Here is a 25,511-nt window from a genome sequence, read left to right as displayed (position 1 = left end):
TTCGTTTATACATATCTCGCAAAAAAAAACTTGTTGGTTTTGCATGTAATACATAGGGGTCCAAAACATCAGACAGTAGGACTTTTTACAGATCCTTCCTGGAGAACTTCATCTCCAATCCTGGCATGCTCTGAAATGGCTGACTAGATTCATGTCCAGTTAAACTGCATGGGTCACTATTCTCTAGAGACTTGCTTTCCAGCAGCTCAGAATTTTCCAAACCATCAATTTCTGATTTCTTTGTGCCCAAGAGTTCAGTTCTCAGCTGATCCCTTTCCTCCTGCATTTTACTATAAGCTACGAGGAGAAACTGGGCTGCACTTTCTAAACTCTGCTCTGAAAATTCAGCTAAATAGTCAAACTCATTGCTTTCAAATTCTGACTTCCATCTGACATCAGAACTCAATTTTTCCAAGTTCTTTGCCAAAGATTGTCTTTTCTCCAGTTTCCAAAGACACATTCATTATTTCTGTCTAAGGCCTCATTGGAAGTACCTTTAGCATCTGTATTTCTACCAACAGTCTCTTCAAAGAACATAGAACAGACTTAACAGAGTTTCTTACTCATGGTAAAAATCTAGCCATTTCTACCAAGCACTTCACAATTCTTCCAGTCTCTACCTATTACCCAATTCCAAAGCTGTTCCTACATTTTTGATTATTTGCAACAGTAACACCCTACTCCTGGTACCAAAATCTATTTTAGTTTCCTAGGCTGCTTAAAGCAAATGCCATGAAATGAGTTGACTTAAACAATGGGAATTTGTTAGTTTGCAGTTTGAGACCAAGAGAATGCCCAAATCAAGGCATCATTAAGGTGATGCTTTCTTCCCAAAGACTGGCTGCTGGCGATCTTCAGCTTCCCTACCACATGGCAAAGCACATGGTGACATCTGTTGATCTCTACCTTCTCTTCTTGGTTTCATTGCTTTCAGCTTCTTTTATCTCCCTCTTTCTCTCCCCCTCTGTATTTATTGCATTTATAATGGGCTCCAGCAAGAGTATTAAGACCCATGCTGAATGAGGTCTTAATCTCACACCTTAACTGAAGTATCCTCATCAAAAGTTCTTACTTAAAATGTGTCCATACCCACAGAAATGCATTATATTTAAGAACATGCCTTTGTGGGGTACATACATTTTCAGACCACCACAGTGGATATGAGATGCATAAGTGCATTGGCTGGTTTCAGGAATCAAAGGCAGTTGGTTACATATTTCAGTATAAGACAAACAATAATGAATCCATGATCTGGGACATAGAAAAGAGAATGGAAAGAAAGGAAGAGATTTCATAAGTAAGAGTCTCAGGATTTGATGACCTGAAATAAACAATTGAGGAATGGGAAGGGTAGAAAATGATTCTGAAATTTTAATATGGAGTAACAGAGAGGGTAATAAAAATTCAATGTCGATTAAGAATCTAGAAGGAGAAATATATTTGGAAAAAAATGTGATGTTGAGTTAGGTATAGAAGTAGTAAAATTTCAGATATACAGGTGGAGGTATCTAGCAAAGTCATTAGGAATTAAGACTGGTGTTTCTGAGAAAGGCTAGAGATAGAAGAGTATATGGAGTCATCCATAAAGCAACATTATTTGAAGATGTGGGAGTAAGTGAGATTACCAAGAAAGAGAGTGTATGCGGTTATGAAAACCAAAGAATGAAGTTTTGGAAAAGTTCATTTTAAGTGTGGATTGGGGAAAGGAGTCACCAAAGGACAGACCTAACAGAATTTCTTACTCATTGTAAAATCTGAGATTTCAATACAGAGTGACAGGAGAGGACTGAAGGAGCAGTACATGGAACAGTATCACTCGTAATGCCTTCTCTTCAAATATTTTAAAGTGCTAATCTTCAAGTTTTAAAATACAGCAATAGCATTAGTGAAATGGGAGACCAAGTGAGTGAAGGGCAAGAACAGACTCAGGGGTAGATGGTACAAAAGATGAATCAACTCCAGACCAGAAGGAGCTGCCAGGAGTAGCACAAAGCAGAGAAGTGGTAAATGAGCAAAAGAAGAGGTGAGTCAGTTGTTTATGATGGGTTAGGGAAGCTCTGATGCTCCTTACAGTTAATGTCATACTACCAGAGAGATGAACAAATTGATAAGCAATAATGTATCAGGAGAAGAACAAGCAGCTCTGAAGGTGAGAATGGGGTTAAAGAAAGAGAATATATATATATTGTTTTTAAATATATATATTTTTTAGTATATTTTTAATTTTTAAAACATACATAGATCATATAATATGTTACATTAAAAATATAGGAGGTTCCCATATGCCCCACTCCCCATACCCCCTACTTTTCCACATCTACAACTTCTATCATTAATGTGGTACATTCATTGCAATTGATGAATACATTTTGGAGCACTGCTACACAGCATGGATTATAGTTTACATTGTTTATACTCTCTCCCAGTCCATTCAGTGGGCTATGGAAGGATATATAATGTCCTGCATCTGTCTCTGCAATATCATTCAGGACAACTCCAAGTCCCGAAAATGCCCCCATATCCTTCTCCCTGCCTTCAACAACTCCCATGACCACTGTCTCCATATCAATAATATAATTTCTTCCATTTCTAGAGTCACAATAATTCTATAGTAGAATACCAGTAAGTCCACTCTAATCCATATTTTAGTTCTCCATTCTGAGAACCCTGGGGTGGCAATGCAATATCATCCATATTTTTTTACATGACATTTCACTGTGTTATACAGTCCCATGTTACATTTTTTAACTTTCCTTCTAATAATATACATGACCTTAGACTTATCCTATCAACCACTGTCATACCATATAATATCTCTGACAGTTAAACTCACTATGATGTGCTTTCACCATTTCTATTCATTTCCAAAGATTTACAAACAATCATTTTACCCAATTCTGCACAGATTAACCCTCAGTTTTCCATTCTCTACCCTCATTTTACTTTCTGGTGACCTATATTCTAATTTTACCTCCATGAGTTTACATAATATATTTAATTCATAACAGCACAATCATACAGTATTTGTCCTTTTGTCTGGCTTACTTCACTCAATATCAACATAATGATTTTTTCCTTTGCTTTTTTTGTTTTGTCTTGTATTTTCTGGTGTATTTTTAACTTTCAGGAAGCTGCCAAACTATTTTTCAGAGAAGTTCTCTCATTTTGCATTCTCACGAGAAGTGTATGAGTTCCAATTCTTCTAAATCTTTGGCAACACTTAAGATCATTCTTTCTTATTTTAGCATTCTTATAGATGTGTTATGGTATCTCATTGTGGTTTTACTTTGCCTTTCCCTAGTGACTAATGATATTCAGCATCATTTTATGTGTTTATTTGCCATTGAAATAACTTTTTGTGAAATGTCTGTTTAAATTTTTTGCCCTTTTTAAATTGGGTTGATGGTTTTCTCATTATTGAGTTTTGAGTGTCCTTTATACATTCTGTGTGTAAGTCCTTTATCAGATCTATGCTTTGCGAATATTTTCTCCCAGTCTGTGGCTTGTCTTTAACAAGTGTCTTTTGAAAAGAAGATGTTTTTAGTTTTGTTAAAAGTCCAATTTATCAATTTTTATTTAATGAGCTGTACTTTGTGTATCATATCTGAGAAGTCCATGCCCAGCCTAGGGTCACAAAGGTTTCTTCGGTTTTCTTCTAGAACTTTTATAGTCTTGGGTGTTAAATTCAGGCCAATGATCCTTTTCAGTTAAATTTTTTTGTGATGGTATGAAGTATGGATTGAAAAAAAATTTTTTGCATCCAATTGTTCTGCTACCATTTGTTGAAAACACTATCCATTCTCTACCTTTATACCTATCTCTGTCTCTCACCTTTAAAAAGAGATCAGATATTTTTTAGTATAACATTTTGTGTGATCTATGTATCTTTTAAAGAAAGATAATTTAAAAATGATTATAAAAGAAAAGAGATCAATTACCTATAAATGTGTGGATTTATTTCTGGACTCTTTATTCTTTCCATTGATCTGCTTGTCTATCTTTAGATCAATTCCACACTTCCTTTCATAGCTATAAATTTATAATTAGTCTGGAAGTCAGGTAGAGTTAGAACAGATAGACCTCTAATTTTTCTCTTTTCTTTCAAAGTTGTTTGCATTTTTATATGAATTTTAGAATCAGCTTGTCAATTTCTATAAAAAATACTGCTGGGAATACATTGATTCTGTAGATCAATTTGGAAAAAAATTTACATCTTTACAAAATTTAGTCCTTCAATCCATGAAAAAGGTATATCTCTCCATTTATTTAGGTCTTCACTAGATTCTTTTAGCAATGTGTTCTATTTTTGGTAAAAAGTTTTTAACTCCTTTTGTCAGCTTTATTCCTAAGTATTTCATATTTTTGATGCTAATTCAAATGGAAACTGTTTAAAATTTTAGTTTCCAATTGTTCAAGCTCATATATAGAAATACAATTGATTTTTGTATATTGATCTTATATCCTGCAACTTTGTTAAAATTAATTATTAGCTTTTTGGGGGAGTTTAATTTAATTTAATTTTTTAATTAAAACTTTTAAAATTAAAGTTAATAGATCACATAGAATATTGGCTTTTTTATAGATTGGATTTTCTATATAGATTATCAAGTCTGCTGCAAATAAAGAAAGTTTTACTTGGTACTTTCCAATCTGGTAGCATATCATATCCTTATGCTTATGGGTTAGCACAAGTTAGAACCAACAATAATAATGTTGGTTATAAGTGACTAGAGTATGTTGGATTTTGTTAATTATCTGATTTCAAAACTGAGTGCAGGGAAGCAGTTGTGGCTCAAGTGATAAGGCCTCCATCTACCATATGGGATGACCCAGGTTCAATCCTTGGGGCCTCTTGGTGAAAAAGAAGAAGAGAAAGCATGCCTGTGTGGTGAGCCAGTGCCCACATGGTGAGCCAAGTGCCCATGTGGGTGCCTGTGTGGCCAGCTGAGTGCCCCCAAGTGGTGAGCCAGTGCCCATATGAGTGTCCGTGTGGCAAGCCAAATGCCCACATGGTGAACTGAGTCCCTATGCGAGTGCCTGTTTGGTGAGCCAAGTACCAAAGTGGGTGCCTGCATGGTGAGCCAGTGCCAGAACCAGCGTCTGTGCAGTGAGCCAAGTGCCCATGTGAGTTCCCACATGGCAAGCCATGTGCCCGCGTGAATGCCTGTGTGGTGAGCCAGTGCCTACGTGGTAAGCCAGTGCCTGTGTGGCAAGCCAAGTACCAGCACAATAAGCCCAGGGCCTATGCAGTGAGCCAGTGTCCATGCAAATGAGTCATGCAACAAGATGATGATGCAACAAAAGAGAGATGAAGGGGAGAGTCAAGGTGAAGCACAACAGACACCAGGAACTGAGGTGGTGCAATTGACAGGGAGCCTCTTTCCAGATCAATTTGGATCAATTTGGATCAATCAGAGGTCCCTAGGATCGGATCCTGGTGAATCCTTAAGGTGAAAGACAAGAAGAGAACACAAAAAAGAGAAATAAATACGGAAGGTCACTCAGTGAATGGACACAGACAGTAAAAACAGCAGGGTGGGGGAGAGGGAGGGGGAGAACAAATAAATAAATAAAAGCGTTAAAAAAACTGAGTACAAATCCACAGTAATTAGGACTATGTGCTACTATCATAAGGATAGACATATAGATCAATGGAGTCAAATTTAGATTCCCAAAATAAATGAATCCATTAATGGTAAAATATTTTTCAACAAGGGTGCCATGACAACTCAATAGAGAAGGAAAAGTCTTTTCAACATATCATGCTGGATATCCATTCACATATAAAAATTAATTAAAATGAATAAAAAACCTAAGTTTAAAAAAATAGAGAAAGAAATAAAAATAAAAAATAAAAAAAGAACTAAAACTATAATAACTTATAAGAAAACAGAAGTAAACATTCATGTCTTTGGATTAGGACATGGCTTTTTAAAAAAAAGATTTATTTATTTATTTTATTTCTCTCCCCTCCTACCCCCCACCCCCCTACCCCCTCACCCCCCATCCCAGTTGTCTGTTCTCTGCGTCTATTTGCTGCGTGTGTTTCTTTGTCCGCTTCTGTTGTCAATGGCACGGGAATCTGTGTTTCTTTTTGTTGCGTCATCTTGTGTCAGCTCTCTGTGTGTGTGGCGCCATTCCTGGGCAGGCTGCACTTTCTTTCATGCTGGGCGGCTCTCCTTATGGGGCGCACTCCTTGCTCGTGGGGCTCTCCTATGTGGGGACACCCCTGCGTGGCACGGCACTCCTTTCGCACATCAGCGCTGCACGTGGGCCAGCTGCACACAGGTCAAGGAGGCCGGGGGTTTGAACCACGGACCTCCATGTGGTAGGCGGACACCCTAACCACTGGGCCAAGTCTGCTTCCCGACATTGCTTTTCCTGTTGCTGTTTTTTCTTTTGAGGCACCGGGGCTGGGGATTGAACCTGGAACCTCACATGTGGGAAGCCGGCACTCAACCACTGAGCACCATCAGCTCCCCTGAGTTGGCTTTTCTCATTTGTTTGCTTATTGTTTGTTTGTTTTTTTGTTTCCTAGGAGGCACTGGGGATTGAACCTGGGAACTCCCAAGTGGGAAGCAAGTGTGCAACTGCTTGAGTCACATCCATTCCTGACATGGTTTCTTATATATGACACTGAAAGTATAAGTAACCAAAGAAAATGAGGTCAGTTAGTTTTCATCAAAATTAAAAACTTTTGTGTTTCAAAGAACACCATTTATAAAGTGAAAAGGCAAACCACTGAAAGTATTTGCAAATCATATAACTGATAATGGTCTAGTATCTATAATATATAAATAAACCTTGCAAATCAATAATAAAAACAGTAAAAAGACAAATAAACCAAATTTCCAAAGGTAAATGATTTGAGTAGACATTTATCCAAAGAAGATATACAAATGGTTATGAAGTACATGAAAATATGCTTACCTTCATCAGACCTTAGGGGATTGCAGATCAAAATCACAATGAGATAACACTTCACATGTACTACAATAAATATAAACAAAACAGGCAACAACAAATGTTGGCAATGATTTGGAAAAATTGGAACACAAATACATTGCTGGTGGAAATGTAAATATTGCAGCTTCTTTGGAAAACAGTCTGGAAGTTCCTGAAAAATTAAATAAAGAGTTACCATATGACCTAACAATTCTACTCTTACATATATACCCAAAAGAATAGAAAACACATATCCTCAAAAAAAATTGTACATGAATGTTCATAGGAACATTATTCATAATAACCAAAGAGTGGAAATAACCTAGAGGTCCATAAGCTCATGAATTTATTAATAAAATGTGATATATCCATAAAATGGAATATTATTCAGCCATAAAAAAGAATGAAGAACTGATTCATGCTACAACATGGATGATCCTTGAAAGCCTTATGCTAAATGAAAGAAGCCAGTCACAAAAGGTCATATATTGTATGATACCATTTAAAAGAAATGTCAAGAATAGCCAAGTCCGTAGAGACAAAAGTAGATTGGTTGCCAAATATTTACTCTCATTGAGTTGGCTACCTTTTCACCCCTTTGACAAAGTCCTTTGAGGTGCACCAGAGTTTAATTTTGAGGAGATCCCATTTATCTACTTTTTCTTTAGTTGCTCATGCTTTAGGTGTAAGGTTTAAGAAACTACTGCCTGATGGGGTGGGGGGATAGGGAGCGGGGTATATGGGACCCCCTTTGTTTTTTATGCTTTTTAAAATGTTTTTTAATGTAATATTCTTTGTGATCTATTAACTTTAATTTTAAAAGTTTAAAAATATATAAATTAATTAAAAAAAAAAAAAGAATCTACCGCTGTCCAGAAGAACTTGAAAGGTATTCCTACATTTTCTTCTAGGAATCTATATGGTTGTTGTTTTTATATTTAGACCCTCAATCCATTTTGAGTTAATTTTTGTATAAGGTATGAGATAGGGGTCTTCTTTCTTTCTTTTGGATGTGTCTATCTGGGTGACCCAGCACCAATTGTTGAATAGACTGTTCTGACCCAGCTGGTTGGGGTTAACATCCTTGTCAAAAATCACTTGGCTATAGATGTGAGGGTCAATTTCTGAGTTCTCAGTTCAGTTCCATTGGTCAATCTGTCTGCTCTTATGCCAGTACCATGCTGTTTTTACCACTGTAGCTAAGTAGTATGATTAAAGTCAGAAACTGAGAGTCCTCCAACTTTGTTCTCTTTTTTTTCTTTGAAGACATATTGGGTTATTTGGGTCCCCTTACTCTTCCAAATAAATAGGATTATTGGCTTTTTTATTTCTGCTGAAAAGGCTGTTTTGATTTATTTTATTGGAATTGTGTTGAATCTGTAAATCAGTTTGGATAGAATTAACATCTTAATGATATTTATTCTTCCAATCCATGAACCCAGAATATCCTTCCATTTATTTAAGTCTTCTTTGGTTTCTTTTAACAATGTTTTGTGTTTTGTTTTTCTTTTTCTTTTTCTTTTTTTGCTCATTTAAAAATTATTATCTTTTTTCAATGATACACAGATAACAAAAATTGTTCCATTAGAAAATGTGAGGTTCCCATATACCCCACTCCCCAATCCCCCACTCCTCCCACATCGACAACTTCTTTCATTAGTGTGGTACATTCATTGCATTTGATGGATACATTTTGGAGCACTGCCACACAACATGGTTTATCATTTAATTTGTAGTTTACATTCTCTCCCAGTCCATTCAGTGGGTTAAGGAAGGATATATGTCTGCATCTGTCCCTGCAATATCATTGAGGACAATTCTAAGTCCCCGAAATGCCCCAATATCATACTTCTTCTTCCCTCTCCCTGCATTCAGCAATTCCTGTCACCACTGTCTCCACATCAATGATGCAATTTATTCCATTGCTACACACAATAATTCTATAGTAGAGTACCAGTAAGTCTACTCTAATCCAGATTTTATTGCTCCACCCTGAGGACCTACCCATTTCACCTCTAAATTGAGAGGGCACTTAGATCCCACATGACTGATGGATAGGATTCTCCTGCTTGCAGTTGTAGACTCAGTTCCTTGTTGTGGTGGTTGGCCATCCTCACCTCCTTGTTGGCTAACCTGGATAAGTCCCACGAACTGGAGAGTAGGTGTTGTAACTCTGCTAAGACTCAGGGACCAGTTAGCACATGGAAAGCCCATAGATTCCAATTATATTAAATAATAATGGTGACAGTGGGTATCCTTTTCTTGGTCCTGATTTCATTGGGAAAGCTTTTAATCTTTCACCATTGGGTACAATACTAACTGTAGGTTTTTCACATATATACTTTACTATATTGAGAAATCTTCCTTCTCTTCAAAGCACTTTTTCAAAATGGTGAAAAGGAAGCCAACTAATTGGGAGAAAATATTTGGCAAACACATGTCTGATAAATGTTTAATATCCATGATATATAAGGAGATCATACAACTCAACAATAAAAAGACAAACTATCTGATTAAAAAATGGACACAAGACTTGAAATGGCAACTGTCCGAAGAAGAAATACTAATGACAAAGAAACACATAAAAAATGTTCAACATCACTAGCAATTAGGGAAATGCAAATAAAAACTACAGTGAGATACCATTTCACACCTATTAAACTGGCCACTATTAAAATGTCAGAAAACTGTAAATGTTGGAGAGGATATGAAGAGATAGGGACACCTATTCACTGTTGGTGTGAATGTAGAATGGTACAGCCACTGTGAAGAACTGTTTGGCAGTTCCTAAGGAAGTTGAATATAGACTTGCCATGGGACCCAGTAATACCATTACTACATATATACCCAGAAAAATCTGAGAGCAGTGGCACTAATAGACATCTATGCACATCAATATTTATAGCAGCATTATTCACAATACCCAAAAGTTGGAAACATCCCAGTTGTCCACAACTGAAGAATGGATAAACAAATTGTGGAGTATACACATGATGGGATATTATGCAGCCCTAAGAAGAAATGAAGTCATGAAATAGGACAACATGGATGAACCCGCAAGACATTAGGTTGAGTGAAGCAAGCCAGACATAAAAGAACAAATACTGTATGATTACCCTATTATGAACAAATATATTATGTGAAATATGAATATGGGTAAAATTTCATATATAAGACAATTTTTCTTTGAAGCTGAACAAATGTAAGTTAGTACTCCAAAATGTTAATATCAGACAAAAAAACCCAATATACTAATTGAAGGAGACCGAACACACAGTACTACATATTGTATAATTCTATTTATATAACATGTAAATATAAATAAATTAACATATATGAAATTTGATAAGTGGTTATGTGGAGTTTGTGAAGGAATGCTAAGGAGCATGGAGTCTTTTTGGAGTAATGAAATTGTTCTAAAATTTTTGAGACGATGAATGTACAACATGATGATTATACTAAAAGCCATTGATTATACACTTTAGATAGATCATATGGTATATGAATATATCACAATAAAACTGCTTAATAAACAAATAATTATGCAAGAATAGTCAGAAATAGCAGCTATGTACAGCAGGGGAAACAGAGAGATTGAGAGATGAAGAATTTTCTTTTTTTGTTTGTCTGGTTTTTGTTTATTATTAATATAATTTAAATAATGAAAATGCTCTAATAATGATTGTATAAAGAATGCACAACTAGGTGATTATACCAAATACCACTGACTATACACTTAGGATAAATTGTATGTTTTATTAATATGTATCAATAAAACGTATTTAAAAAGTAAGATTAGTTATTCCAGGGACTAAAGGGGTGGGAGAATGGGTAATGACATTAATTGGTACAAGACTTATTTTGGGGATAATAGAAAATGTTTTGTATTATATAATGGTAATGGTTGCACAAATTTATGAATATATTCAAAACCACGGTAATGTACATTTTAAAAGGATTATGGTTTGCAAACTATATTTAAATTAAAAAAGAATATTTCTATATTGAAAACCATGGATGACATGCCAGAGCAAAGGGCAGACAAGTTTACTAACCTATATAAGTGTCAACTTAGGATCCCTCTCTTATAATGAACCCTACTTCATGGGCAGGCCTCTCCTGGCCCTCATGGTATTGCCTGTGGGAATGGGGTTCAGGAACCAGTGCAAATGCTGCTATACTTTGGCTACTTCTATTGCTGGTGTTAATAAAGTCTCCTTTGTCTCTGACGCAGGAGTCTTGTGTCTTCTGCCAGCATCCATGAAACTGTGGTAGAGTAACTTGTTAACTTGTGCATAGGGTTAAATCCCAGACTCTTCAAATTTCTTATGAAGGAATATAACAATAAATTGTTCCACTATTTTCATTTTGTATATTCAAAGGTAATCACCTAACTATGTGTTTTATTTCAAGAAAGCACAGGATGGGGAAACATATAAGAAGCAAAAGTTGGTTTCCTTATGGAATGGGTTTGTCAGCTCTTGTCAATTTTATCCTTAGTTGTTGCCATTTATTGCCATGCTACATTTCTTTTTATGTTTTTAGAGTCTATTAGACTACCATTTTGAATGCACAACTCCAAAGAGCATTCGCTGATCTTTTATTGGCAGCACTTGCTGGTTTAAAACCTCTTTCTTTGAATTTTTGAAGGACTAAAAAGAAAAGAGCTCTATAATAAAATTTCTCTGGTGTATGTATATATTTATGATCAATTTCTAATTGGTTATCAGGAAAAATCGTGGTACTGTGAAAAATAATTTTGAATGGACTGAAGGATTCTTGAAAAGTATCACAATTTCATGATACCTTTTATAAGACAGATATCTGCTATCTAAGTGATATGGTACTTAATGAATTGGGATCTCTCCTTATTTTTCTTTATTCTTATTTCTTATATCACCAGGTATTGTTCTAGTTCTCAGCCTAGAAATCCATATATAGTTTTTTTCCCATTTTTTTCTGTCTTTACTTTTTTAATGTTACATTAAAAAAAATGAGGTCCCCATATACCCCCCACCCCCGTCATCCCACTCCTTCCCCCATAAAAACAACCTCCTCCATCATCATGGGACATTCATTGCATTTGGTGAATACATCTCTGAGCACCACTTCACGTCATGGTCAGTGGTCCACACTATAGTCCACACTCTCCCATAGTCCACCCAGTGGGCCATGGGAAGACATACAATATCTGATAACTGTCCCTGCAGCACCACCCAGGACAACTCCAACCCCCAAAAACACCCCCACATCACATCTCTTCCTCCCACTCGCTACACCCAGCAGCCATCATGGCCACTTTCTCCATACCAATGCCACATTTTCTTTGATTACTAATCACAATAGTTCATGAATAGAATATCAGTAAGTCCACTCTAATCCATATTCTATTCTTCCCTCCTGTAAACCCTGGAATGGTTGTGTCCACTCCACATCTATATCAAGAGGGGGCTTAGATTCCACATGGATGCTGGATGCAATTCTCCTGCTTTCAGTTGTAGGCACTCTTGACTCCCTGGTGTGGTGTTTGACCTTCTTCACCTCCATGTGAGCTGAGTGGGGTAAGTCCAATAAACTGAGTGTAGGAGTTGCAAGTCTGTTGAGGCTCAGGGCCTGGCTACCACATGGTCAGTCCAGAGATTCAGGGACCCTGGGTATACATTAAACCCCAGCACCAACTACAGTTCTGGTAAAAGTAGCAGGAGAGGCTTGTGAACAAAGATCACACCTGAGTCCAGCTCCATCACACAGAAACACCAACTCCAAAGAAGGGCCAACTGACATGGCAGTGAACTCCATCTGCCATGACCATAGGACATGTGGGTCTCTGTAGCCCTCAGAAGAACCAATACCTTGGGTTGTATCTACTTTATCTGTCTCTTGAACTCTACTCAGGTGTGCATAAGGGCAGCCCCTCTGATAACCTCCCAGCTCTTTTTGGAGACTTATAGCCATATAAACTCATTTGTCCTTTCCATTTCCCCTTTTGATTCAGGTTAAAAAGCATTTTTAACTCCTGGTATTATATGTAGACTGAGATATTCTGCAGTTCCGAGTTAACCCTTTTATTCAAGGTCATTTTCTAGTTACATCTTCAGCTGGTACTTGGTAGTAATCCCTCGGTGCCATGGAGGCTTATCCTTGGGAGTCATGTCCCATGCTGGGGGAAAGGCAACACATTTACATGCTGAGTTTGGCTTTGAGACTGCCCACATTTGAGCAACATGGAGGCTCTCAGGGGGTAACTCTTAGGCACCCTGCAGCTCTAGGCCTTGTTCTTATTTCTGCACAGGCTCACAGGCATAGTCATTAGTATCAAGTGCTCATTGTTGGACCTTCCTTCTTTTTTGGTCTTTGCCATTGCACTTGGGGGATTGTTGCCGTTCCTTTAGGGACTGTGATAGAGCTCCCCTGGCTAGGAACACAGCACTCACTCAGTTGCTGTTTTTAATTGTATCTACTATGAAAAATATCCAAACATTTTTATGTACCCTGGATATATGCCCTGGAGAACTCCCTGCCAACCATGTGTCCCCTGTCAATAACATCTCACACCAGTATTCCTCGCCTGCCGTTGTTGAACCTCTCTGTGATCCAAAACTTCCTGAAAAATGAAGCCCAATATATTGCCAGGTTCCATTAATAGCAAAATGGAATAGAGTGATGAGTTTAAAGGTTAGATATAGAATACATATTAATTTAGAAAGATTAAGGTAAAAATAAATTGGGGTATTAAAAAATTTAAAAATGCTAAAGCTTTGTTTTTGATGTTTTGTCTTCCATCCCTGCAATAAGTGTTGCCCTATTTGCAAATTGGCAAGGCAACTTCTTCCATCTTTTCCTCAGTGTCTACGTCCTTTCTTTTTCTTTTTTTCCCCTAATTATTAAGCTTATCTTCACAAAAGTTTTAGATCACAGTAATTCATATATGCAATATACAGTACTCCCACATATCCAACATAAAACCCTTTTCCCTTCCACAGCAATAGTCTTTTTACATATTCATACTATATTTACTGAAACTGATGTGTAGATATTGAGACAATAGCTTTCAAACAAGGTAACATTTATGTTTACATTGTGGTTTGTATTTTAGACTATACAATTTTCTAAATTTTTGTTATCTTATGTTTTCCATTATGATTTACGTTTTAGCCTGTCAGCCCTTATATATTTTTGGTGTTATTTAACATGTCTTATATATTCCTTGCATAATCTTGTGGAACACTACTATTGCCCACACATTTACATTGGTTCCATCTATTCAATACCTCTTTCCACCTCCCCTTATGGCCCATAGTGACAGTCAATCTTCATTGCTTGAAGGGCAGTGTTCAGAGATACTTGCAACAGTGTTGAGGGCTTGACATGCTCAACTGCCCTAATGCATTGGGAGCCACCATTTCTCTCAAGAGATACAATTCCCTCTATTTGAGAACATCAGTCTTCCCCAGGATGTAAGTATACCTTCACTCTCATTATATGGGTCTCTATCCAATGACATAACCCGCTATGGCAAAATGAGCACTCACACACTCCCTAGGAGCCTGTCCTGTGTCGGATTATTCCCTTTAAGCATCTTAAACAGTTAACCTTAAGTATTATATTTTTGAAAAAGTTTTCTCAGCATTATACTCTCAACCAAATACCTGACAATCTCCTATGTTCGTATGTTCCCCCACCCTCCCCCCAATTTATTGGGCAATATTACTCATCCTCCATCCCTAACACCCCTCAAGCCCGCAAAGCCCCACCCAAAGGTACCTATTCCCCCATTTTATCCCTTCCTTGTACAAATACTCACCTCCAGATTATCATAGATTTCACCCATGTAGGTGTCAGTTTACATCCTTCCTCTACCCCCCAATTTCCTTTAAGCCTATCATCCAGTCTCTAGCTCTCTGAGGAAGCTTGGTTTACTTATTTCATATCATTGAGGTCATGTTGTATTTCTCCTTCAGTGCCTGGGTTGCTTCACTCAACATAAGGTTCTCAAGATTCATCCATGTTATCACATGTGTTTGTAGTGTATTCATTCTTAATGCTGAGTAGTATTACATTGTATGTATTTACCACATTTTATTTTTCCATTCATCTGTTGATGGGCATTTGGGTTGATTCCACCTTTTGGCAATAGTGAACAATGCTGCTATGAACATTGGTGTGCATATTATTGGTTTGTGTCCTTGTTTTCAATTCTACTGGGTGTATACCCAGCAGTGGAATTGCTGGGTCATATGGCAAATCTATAGCTAGTTTTTTGAGAAACTGCCAAACTGTCCTCCAGAATGGCGAGATCCTTCTGCATTCCCATGAGCAGTGGATGAGTATTCGCATTCCTCCACATCCTCTCCAGCATTTGTAGTCTTCTGATTTTTTCATAGCTGCCAATCTTATGGGAGTAAGATGGTATCTCATTGTAGTTTTGATTTGCATTTCCCTAATACGTAGAGATTTGGAGCATTTTTTTTCATGTGATTTTTAGCTATTTGTATTTCTTCTTTGGAGAAGCGTCTGTTTAAATCTTTTTCCCATATTTTAAATGGATTGTTTGTCTTTTTATTTTTGAGATGTAGGAGTTCTTTTTATGCAGATTAGACGTCTCCTATCAGATATATGGTTACCAAATATTTTCTCCCATTGTGTAGGCTCTCTTTTCACTTCCTTGACAAACTCCTTTGAGGTGCAGAAGGCTTTAATTTTTAGGAAGTCCCAGTTATCTATTTGTTCTTTTGCTGCTCGTGCTTTTGGTGTAAAGTTCATGAATCCATTTCCCATTACAAGGTCCTGTAGATGCTTCTCTACACTGCTTCACAAAGTCTTTATGGTCTTGTCTCTTATATTTAGGTCTTTGATCCATCTCGAGTTGATTTTTGTATAAGGTGTTAGATGGTAATCCTCTTTCATTCTTTTACATATGTATATCAAGTTCTCCAGGCACCATTTGTTGAATAGGCCATTCTCTCCCATTTGAGAGGTTTTGGTGGCTTTATCGAATATTATATTACTATATATAGGAGGATATATATCAGTACTCTCAATTCGTTTCCATTGGTGTGTGTTTCTCTCTTTGTGACAATACCATGCTGTTTTCACTACTGTAGCTTTGTAGTATATTTTGAAGTCAGGTAGTGTGATTCCTCCAATTTCGTTTTTCTTTTTCAATATGTCTTTGGCTATTCGGGTCCTCTTTCCTTTCCAAATAAATTTCATGGTTAGTTTTTCTAGTTCATTAAAGAATGCTGTGTTGATTTTTATTGGGATTGCATTGAATGTGTAGATCAGTTTTGGTAGGATAGACATCTTAATAATATTTAGTTTACCTATCCATGAACAGGGAATATTCTTCCATTTATTTGGTCTTCTTTGATTTCCTTGAACAGTGTTTTGTAGTTCTCTGTGTATAAGTTTTTTTTTTTTACAACTTCAGTTAAATTTATTGCTAGGTAATTGATTTTTTATTGACTATTGTAAATGGTATTTGTTTCTTGATTTCCTCTTGAGCTTGCTCATTATTGGTGTATTACTGATTTTTGCGCATTGCTCTTATAACCTGCAACTTTCCTAAACTCTTTTATGAGTTCTAGAAGCTTTGTTGTAGACCTCTCAGGATTTTTTATGTATAGGATCATATCACCTGCAAATAATGAAATTTTGACTTCTTCCTTTCCAATTTGATGCCTTTTATATCTGGTTCTTGCCTCAGTGCTCGAGCAAGTACTTTTCAGACAATGTTAAATAGAAGAGGTGATAGTGGGCATCCTTGTCTTGTTCCTGAATGTAGAGGGAAGGATTTTAGGATTTCACCATTGTAAACAATGTTGGCTGTGTGTTTTTCATATATACTCTTTATCATGTTCAGAAAATATCCTTGTATTCCAATCTTTTGCAGTGTTTTTATTAAGAAAAGGTCCTGTATATTGTCAAATGCTTTTTCTGCATCTATAGATATAATCATGTGATTTTTTTCCTTCAATCTGTTTATACGGTGTATTACATTGATTGATTTTCTTATGTTGAACCATCCTTACCTACCCAGAATGAATCCCACTTGGTTATGGTGTATAATTCATTTACTGTTTTGTTGAATACGGTTAGCAAGAATTTTGTTGAGGATTTTTGCGTCTAGGTTCATTAGAGAAATTGGTCTGTAATTTTCCTTCCTTGTGGTGTCTTTGTTTGGATTTGGTACTAGGGTAATGTTGGCATCATAGAATGAGTTAGGTAATGTTCCTTCTGTTTTGATTTTTTCGAAGAGTTTCAGGAAGATTGGTGTTAGTTCTTTCCGGAAAGTTTTGTAGAATTCACCTGTGAAGCCATCTGGCCCTGGGCTGTTCTTGGTTGGTAGGTTTTTAATAACTGATTCTATCTCTTTACTTGTGATTGGTTTGTTAAGATCATCAATTTCTTCTTTCGTCAATAGAGGCTGCTTATGTGTTTCTAGGAATTTGTCCATTTCCCCTGAATTGTCATTTTTGTTGGAATATAGTTTTTCAAAGTATCCTCTTATGATAGTCTTTATTTCTGTGGGGTCCCTGGTGATATCTCCTTTCTCATTTCTTATATTGTATATTTGCACCTTCTCTCTTTTTTTCTTTGTTAGTCTAGCTAAGGGTTTGTCAATTTTATTGATCTTCTCAAAGAAGTAGCTCTTGGTTTTGTTTATCTTTTCAAGTGCTTTCTTATTTCCTATTTCATTTAGTTCTGCTCTTATCTTTGTTCTTTCTTTCTTTCTTCTTCCTGTGGGGTTACTTTGTTGTTTTTTTACTACTTCCTTCAAATGTGCAGTTAGTTGTTCAATTTTTGCTCTTTCTTCTTTTTTCATGTATGATTTAATGGCTATAAATTTCCCTTTTAGTACTGCTTTCACTGCTTCCCATATGTTTTGATATGTTTTGTTATCATTTTCTTTAGTTTCAAGGTAGCTATTAATTTCTTTTGAGATTTCCTCTTTGACCCACTGTTTTTCTAAGAGTGTGCTATTTAATTTACATATCTTGGTGTGAAATTTTGGCTTCTGGCCCTTTCAGATTTCCAGCTTCACTCCACTGTTGTCAGAGATATTATTTTGTATGATTTTGATCTTTCTGAGTTCATTGAGCCTTTCTTTTTGGCCTAGCATATGGTCTATCTTGGAGAATGATCAATGTGCACTTGAGAAAAATGTATATCCTGTTGTAATTGCATGTAATGATCTGTATATGTTTATTAGGTCTAGCTCCTCTAATATACTGTTCAAAGTTAATGTTTCTTTATTGATTCTCTTTTGAGATTTCTGTCCAAAGTTGATAGTGGTGTATTAAAGTCTCACACTATAATTATAGAGGCCTCTATTCTTTCACTTAGTTTTTCCAGTGTTTGCCTCACATATTTGGAGTGCGCTTGTTAGGAGCATAAATATTTATGATTGTTCATTCTTTTTGAAAGATTATCCCTTTCACTAATACGTAGTATCCATCTTTGTCTTTCACAATTGTTTCGCATTTAAGGTCTATTTTGTCTGATATTAATATAGCTGACATTTTTTTGGTTATTGTTTGCTTGTAAGATTGTTTTCCAGCCATTCACTTTCAGCCTGTTTGAATCCCTGGGTCTAAGATGTGTTTCTTGTAGACAGCATATAGATGGGTCATATTTCCTTATCCAATCTTCCAGTCTGCCTCTTTTGACAGGTGAGTTTAATCCATTGACATTCAGTGTTATTACTTTCAAAGAATTATTTATGTTAGCCATGTTTTGTTTGGAATTGTTTTTGTTATATTTTGTTTGTTTTTTTCCTACTCCTTTTGTCTTTTTTTGTTGGTCTTACACTCTCCTCCACCTCTGCCTCTCCTATTATTTTCTTTCTTCCTGCAGAACCCCCTTTAGTATTTCTCTAAGGGCTTGGTTCCTGTTGGCATACTCTTTTAATTTCTGTTTATCTGTGAATATTTTGAACTCTCCATCATTTTTGAATGCTAGCTTAGCTGGGTAGAGTATTCTTGTTTGGAAATTTCTTTCTTTTAGTACCTTGAGTATATCATACCACTGCCTTCTTGCCTCCATGGTTTCAGATGAAAAATCAGCACTTAATCTTGTGGAGCCTCCCTTGTATATGTGATGGTTCTCTTTTCTCTTGCTGCTTTTAGAATTTTCTCTTTTTCTTGAGCATTGGATAATTTGACAAGTATATGTCTTGGGGTAGGCCTGTTGGGATTTATGGTGTTTGGGGTGCATTGTGCTTCCTGGACATGTACATCCATCTCTCTCAGTAGATTTGGGACGTTTTCAGCCATTTTTTCCTGCAACACTCCTTCTGATCCCTTTCCCTTCTCTTCTCCTTCTGGGATGCCTATAATACATATGTTTGTGCATTTTGCATTGTCATTCATGTCCCTAAGTCCTAGCTGGACTTTTTCTATCATTTTATCTATCAGTTCTACTCTCTGTTTGATTTCTGATGTACTGTCTTCCATGTTACTAATTCTCTCCTCTGCCTCTTCTAATCTGCTGCTATTTGCTGCGAGTGTATTTTTGATTTCTTGAACTGTGGTGTTCATCACCATGATATCTGTTATTTTTTTGTGTATGTCTGTAATTTCTTCTCATAGTGTTTTCTTCATATTGTTATTCTCTTCCTTTACATTATTCAGTTGGTCTCTAATATATGTTTTGAGATCTTTAATTACTTGTCCGATGCTCTGTTCCTCTTCCTGGCTTTTAGTTTGTTCATTGGATTCGGTCATTTTTTTCCTGGTTATTGGTTTGCTTTGTAGTTTTTTGATGCTGTCTGGTGATCATTTTATCTTGATGGGTTTAATCAGTTCCTTAGCTTCTTTGTCTAGTCTTGGGGATTAATTAGTTGTTGTTAATGTGTAAATGTTATGTCTTCTCTTTGTCACTTTGTTCTTTTTACTCTATTTTCTTTTTGCTGGCTAAGTTCACTTTGAAGGAAAATATTAGGGCCAGGGAAAGCAAAATGAGTAAGAAAAGAATATGTATTAAGTAGTATTGGTAATAAATGTTAACAGAGCAACAATGTGAGATCTAGGAGAATGGATATTAGACTCATGTAAGTTGTGTAGAGTTATAGCAATAAGTAGAGTACCTATAATGAGACAGTCAACTGAATATGGGGTGGAATATAGTATGAATTAAAAGGCCAGTGTTTTTATGAAAGAGGGAAAGAGAAAAGAAAGACAATAATACCAAGAGTGGATAAAAGACAGAAAACAGAACAAAGGTACTAGAAATAAAAAGTCAGACAATTTGGGGGCCAAAGAAAGGGAGGTGGAATGTAAGAGAAACAGTAGATGATGGAGGATAGAAAGATATAGGGGAAAGGGGATAGTGTAGGTGGCCAAAATCAATACACACAGAAAAGAGGAAATGGAGGGTGAGGAAACACAGCAAATGTGAAGCGCTCCCTGTAGCACCTATTTTATAAAGAAAATAAAATATAAAAGAAGATAAAGAGAGAAAAAAAGATGTGAAGGGGGGGGTAAGTGAAAGGGGGCGAAACAACCAAGGAAAAAAAGAGAAAAAACACTTAAATAAATGAAAATGGACCTTGGGGGATAAATCGGGAGAAAAGACCAGGAGACAATGCAATATTAGCAACCATGACAAAAAAGAAAAAAAAAAGAAAAAAGAAAAAAGACCAACGTTTCAAGCCAAGAATGCTCTTTGCAGTTAAATAATACACTTAGGGATCTGACCTTCCCCCTTTTTCCCTTCCTCAGTTCTCTCTGTCCCAGGGCAGTAGGAAAGCTGCCTGAGAGGTCCAGTAGGAAATTCAAGTAGGTCCTTGTTGAACCAACTCAACACAGAGGACTATGACTCTTTATTTCCAGCTTGAGAGCACCTACACCTCACCAGAAACCCCAAATATGCTATTGGAAGCTTGGATAGCACCTCCTACAGTCCCTCCCCCTTAGGTGTGCTAGGAGAGGTCTAATCAATTTTCTGACTCCACCTTCTCCCAGACCAAGTTTCCTATCCCAGGATGTTTAGGTTCATTGGGCTTTCTCAGCAGATTCACCTCTCCTTTCTTCCCAGACTCTCCCTAAGTCAGCTGGTACACTCCTCCAAGCTCAAGGAGGGAGAGAGTAAAAACAACAACAACACAACGCAGAGGGCTAGGGTAATCAAGGACCTCAGACGGACCTCAGGTGCAGTGGACTCAGGACTGGGAAGTCCGTGATATTTAAGACTCAAGCTTTGTGAGTCTCTGGAGCGTGGGCCACCAGAGTTTAGGGGACACAGACCTGGGAACCATGCATCAGGTTTATACAGGGTCTGTGAACACCGCAGCACAACAAAGCCTTCAGGGATCTCTGCGGCCGGGCCGCCAGCCCCAGGGGGAGGGGTTCCACCTACAACTTCTGACCTTTGTGTCAGAGACCCAAAATTCCACCTGTTGCAAGGATCTATTCTGTCACTATCTCACCAAATCGACATCCAGACACCTCCTGCCCTGCAAGCCCCTGAAACAGCTTGCTCAGGGTTTGGGAACACCGCTGCACAAACCATGTATGGTTTTTTTGAAGTGTCCTTTGATTTCTGAGTTCTTATATATAGCCTTGTGTTTAATAATGGCTTAAATTTTAGCAACCTATAAAGAATGAATTTTAATTTGGATAACATACTCGGCAGGGTCATGATCATTCTTTTAGTTTCCTAGGTGCTGAAAATAAATACCTACGATGGGGTCACTTTGGAATTTATTGGCTCATGGTTTCAGAGGCCAGAAGGCTTGTTTCCTCCGAGGGTTGGTATCTACTGGCTGGCAGGCAATCTTTGAGGTCCTTTGTCTATTCTGTCACACATGGCAATGTCTTCTTTCTCTTCTGTGTTCCATTGGCAGTAGTCTGGATTAAAGCCCAACTCAATTCAGTTGGACCACACCTTAATTGAAGAAAAATTTTGAAGAGAAATTATTTACTGTGGGTCATACACCAGAAAGTAGATGAAGACCAAGAACATATCCAAACTAGGATACACAATTCAATTCACCTCAATCACTTTACTATGACAGAAAAAAAAATTTTTTTTAACATTTTCTAGTGATTTCTTTCTACAAATAAAAGCACAGCATTGAACAAATTGCTTTTCCATCTACATCAAATGGGTCTTAAAATTTCAGGCAAAAAAATAAGCAAATGATTAAACTAAGTTTTAAAAAATAATAAGCTCTAATACTTTATGCAGTAGTGTTAATTACGCAATATGCTGGAGCTTAATGTATTCCATTACCAAAGTAAGATCACCATGAGTCTAGCTGAACTTGTTTCTTCAACATTGCAATTTCTCTATAATAATATTTAGCATATTTGATTGTATTTGTTGTTTATATTGCTTTCCTTCCTCCATACTGTAAACTCCTCAAGGACAAGAAATATGTTTCCTTTGTCTTTGCAACCCTATCACCTACAAGAGTGCTGAATGCAGAGTAGATATTCAGCAAATGGATGTTGATTCCTCAAGGGGAGCATATCTTTGGAAATGTAACTGAAAGTAGACTAAATTTTGCCAAAAATACAATTTTTAACTTTTTATTAGATGATATATATTTATAGGGACTTTTGTTAGTAATAATGTTGTGGAAACCTGAAATATTACCTGAAAGTTTATTGTGGTAAATATGGAATTATAAAATATAATCCATAATACTGAAGGTATATTTTACATATTATATTTCATCTTCTTTTCCTCTACAGAAACTATAACTTTACAGTGGTCAAGTATTTCTTTTCTCTAGAATCTCACTTATACACAAATTGCAGACCTACCTATTTATCAATTTTATCTTACTCTCCTTTTTCTCCATTTTGTGGTTTTTCTTTGTAACATAGTTCTTCAGCTCCTGAATAGAATCACAGTAGAAGTGAAGGTTTATTTTCCTATCACTCCTCTTCTGCTTTCTAGAACTTCTTGTAATTTCTGTTCAACTGGGGATCATCATCTGTTTCCTGTACATTACTAAATTGCTAGCAGAATACATGGGTCAGAAAACATGTGAAGGATTAATGGAATTAATGGATACACAAAGAGAAGACATAGTCCAGTGAAATCTTACCATTCTTCATATTTAGTTTTGGAATCATAAATGACAATTTTACCATAGGAAAGGGACTGATATAGAAGTCTTTTCAAAGTGCAATTATTTAATAAAATGTGATTTTTTCCTTAAAATACGAGTTTTTTCTTACAAGAAATGGATATGAATATTCACTATACATTTTTTCTGAAAAAAGTAATATATTACAATCTGAAGTTCATGTATTTCTAGCAATATATTCCAAGCTCTGTAAAGCCATGTAGATAACTCCTTTGACAAAACAAAAAAATACATTAGCAGATTTCTCAGAAGAGTAATATTTATAGCCAAGGCAGAATATTTACAGGCCATCAGATTTAGTTAGCGAGTACAGTCCTGGGATTCCTTAAAAACAAAAGTAAGTTAATTCTCAAGAGTAATATAGTTCATGATATACTTCAAACAGTATTTCAAAACTTATAGCTATTTATTTTTAAATATATGTATATATAATGTTTTTAAAAGATGTTTTAGATGACAGAAAAGTTACATTGAAAATACAGGGTGGTCATTACAATTGAACAAATATTGAAGCCTTGCTGCTAACCATGGTCTATAGTTCACATTATTGTTTATACTTTGCATTGTACAATTATATAGGTCTTGACAAAAAGTATAATGGTCTTTATCTGTCATTGCAATATCATGCAGAACAATTCCAATGCCCGAAAAATGCCTTATGTTCCTCCTATTCTTCCCTACTCCTACCCTCAGAACCTCTGGTAACCACTATCTTTTTTATCAATGTTATAAGTTCTTCCACTACTACAATAATAAGTCTACTTTGGTCCATGATTGCATTCCTCCCTTATGTTTGTTTATTCCTCAGTCTTGAGGATTTGGGGATCGCGATGGCCACTCTGTTTCTTTTTCTTTTTTTTTTTAAGTTTTATTTATTTATTTATTTCTCTCCCCCCACCTCTGCCCTGGTTGTCTGTTCTCTGTGTCTGTTTGCTGTGTGTTCTTTGTCCGCTTCTGTTTTTGCCAGCAGCGTGGGAATCTGTGTTTCTTTTTGTTGTGTCATCTTATTGTCTCAGCTCTCCGTGTGGGCGGTGCCATTCTTAGGGAGGCTGCACTTTCTTTCACGCTAGGCGGCTCTCCTTATGGGGCACACTCCTTGCTTCCCTACGCGGGGGACACCCCTGCGTGGCAGGGAATTCCTTGCGTGCATCAGCACTGCGCATAGGCCAGCTTCACATGGGTCAAGGAGGCCCAGGGCTTGAACCACGGACCTCCCATGTGGTGGGACGGATGCCCTAACCACTGGACCAAGTCTGCTTCCTGCCACTCTGTTTCTGATTGAGATGGTACTTCGATCCCATGGGACAGATGGATGGAACTGTCTTGCTTGCAGTCGTATTTATCTTTTTTATGAAGACATACCCTGAAAATTTCTTTTCCTTAACAGTAAACAATGATTCCACTAGAAATCTCTCCATTTTGGGATAAAAATTATGGACATGCAGAAATTGTTATCCCTGGAATTATTGATAGTGAAAGGTCTAAACATTTAGTGACTTCAGATAAGATGAGTTCATTAGGACAGGCTGAATAATAAAGTGCTGGAGAGCCAGTTAAAAAGAGAAAAAAAATCAGGGTAAATCATAGACAAGTTGTTGTTGTTTTAACAACCACATCCAATCAACCAAATAAACTCTTGATTTCTTTCTCATTGCTGTGCTGCCAGGTTGACTTGGGACCAGCTCAGAGAAAAACTGCTCCATTCTTGGGCTCATCTGGTTAGTTTTCCTTTCTAATGAAAGAAATAGCTTAAGTCAATTATGTTCTTGTAAATCCCTCTCTCCCTAGTTTTCCACTCTACCCAGGTTTCCTTTGTGCCGTCCTTATAAATATCAGCAAGAAGAGAGTAGCAACTTGGAGATCAAAATTATATGACCTCTTCCACTCTAAAACAAGACTTTTACCTCCACTCCACTGTGACTGCATGGTCCCATGGTCACACCTTAAATTAGGTTTGTACAAAATTTAGCCCATGAACCATGTGCTTTAGAATCACTTAAATAACTTGTTTTAAATGTAAATTCCTGGGTTTCCCACATACACAATGATTCTGATTCAGCAGATCTAAAGTGAAACCCAATAAAATGCATTTTAATAAACAGCCTAGCTAATTCTCATGCAGATGAATTCCTGACCACACTTTGAGGAACATGGCTCTGAATATGAGTGTGTGGGGGTTGAGGATAGTTGAGAAGAATGTCATTTGAAGTCTTCTGTTTTCTCTGTAAATTAGGTGCATTTGCCTGCGTTTCTACCTCTCATTCCACTGGCACACTCCTATACATACTTCAATATTGAAACCACAGTAAAACATTTTATGACAACTTCTCCCCACCAACTTGATAGCTTTCATTTTTAGTCATTAGTTTACCTCATGCATGTTTTTATTATGGTGCTTGTCACCCACTGCAATAGCTGATTGCCTATTTCTTTTCTTAAATCTTGATGTTCCTAGGGTTTAATTGTT

The sequence above is a fragment of the Dasypus novemcinctus genome, chromosome X (assembly GCF_030445035.2).
Source record: "Dasypus novemcinctus isolate mDasNov1 chromosome X, mDasNov1.1.hap2, whole genome shotgun sequence".
Taxonomy (NCBI): domain Eukaryota; kingdom Metazoa; phylum Chordata; class Mammalia; order Cingulata; family Dasypodidae; genus Dasypus; species Dasypus novemcinctus.
Note: the sequence above shows the minus strand (reverse complement) of the source record.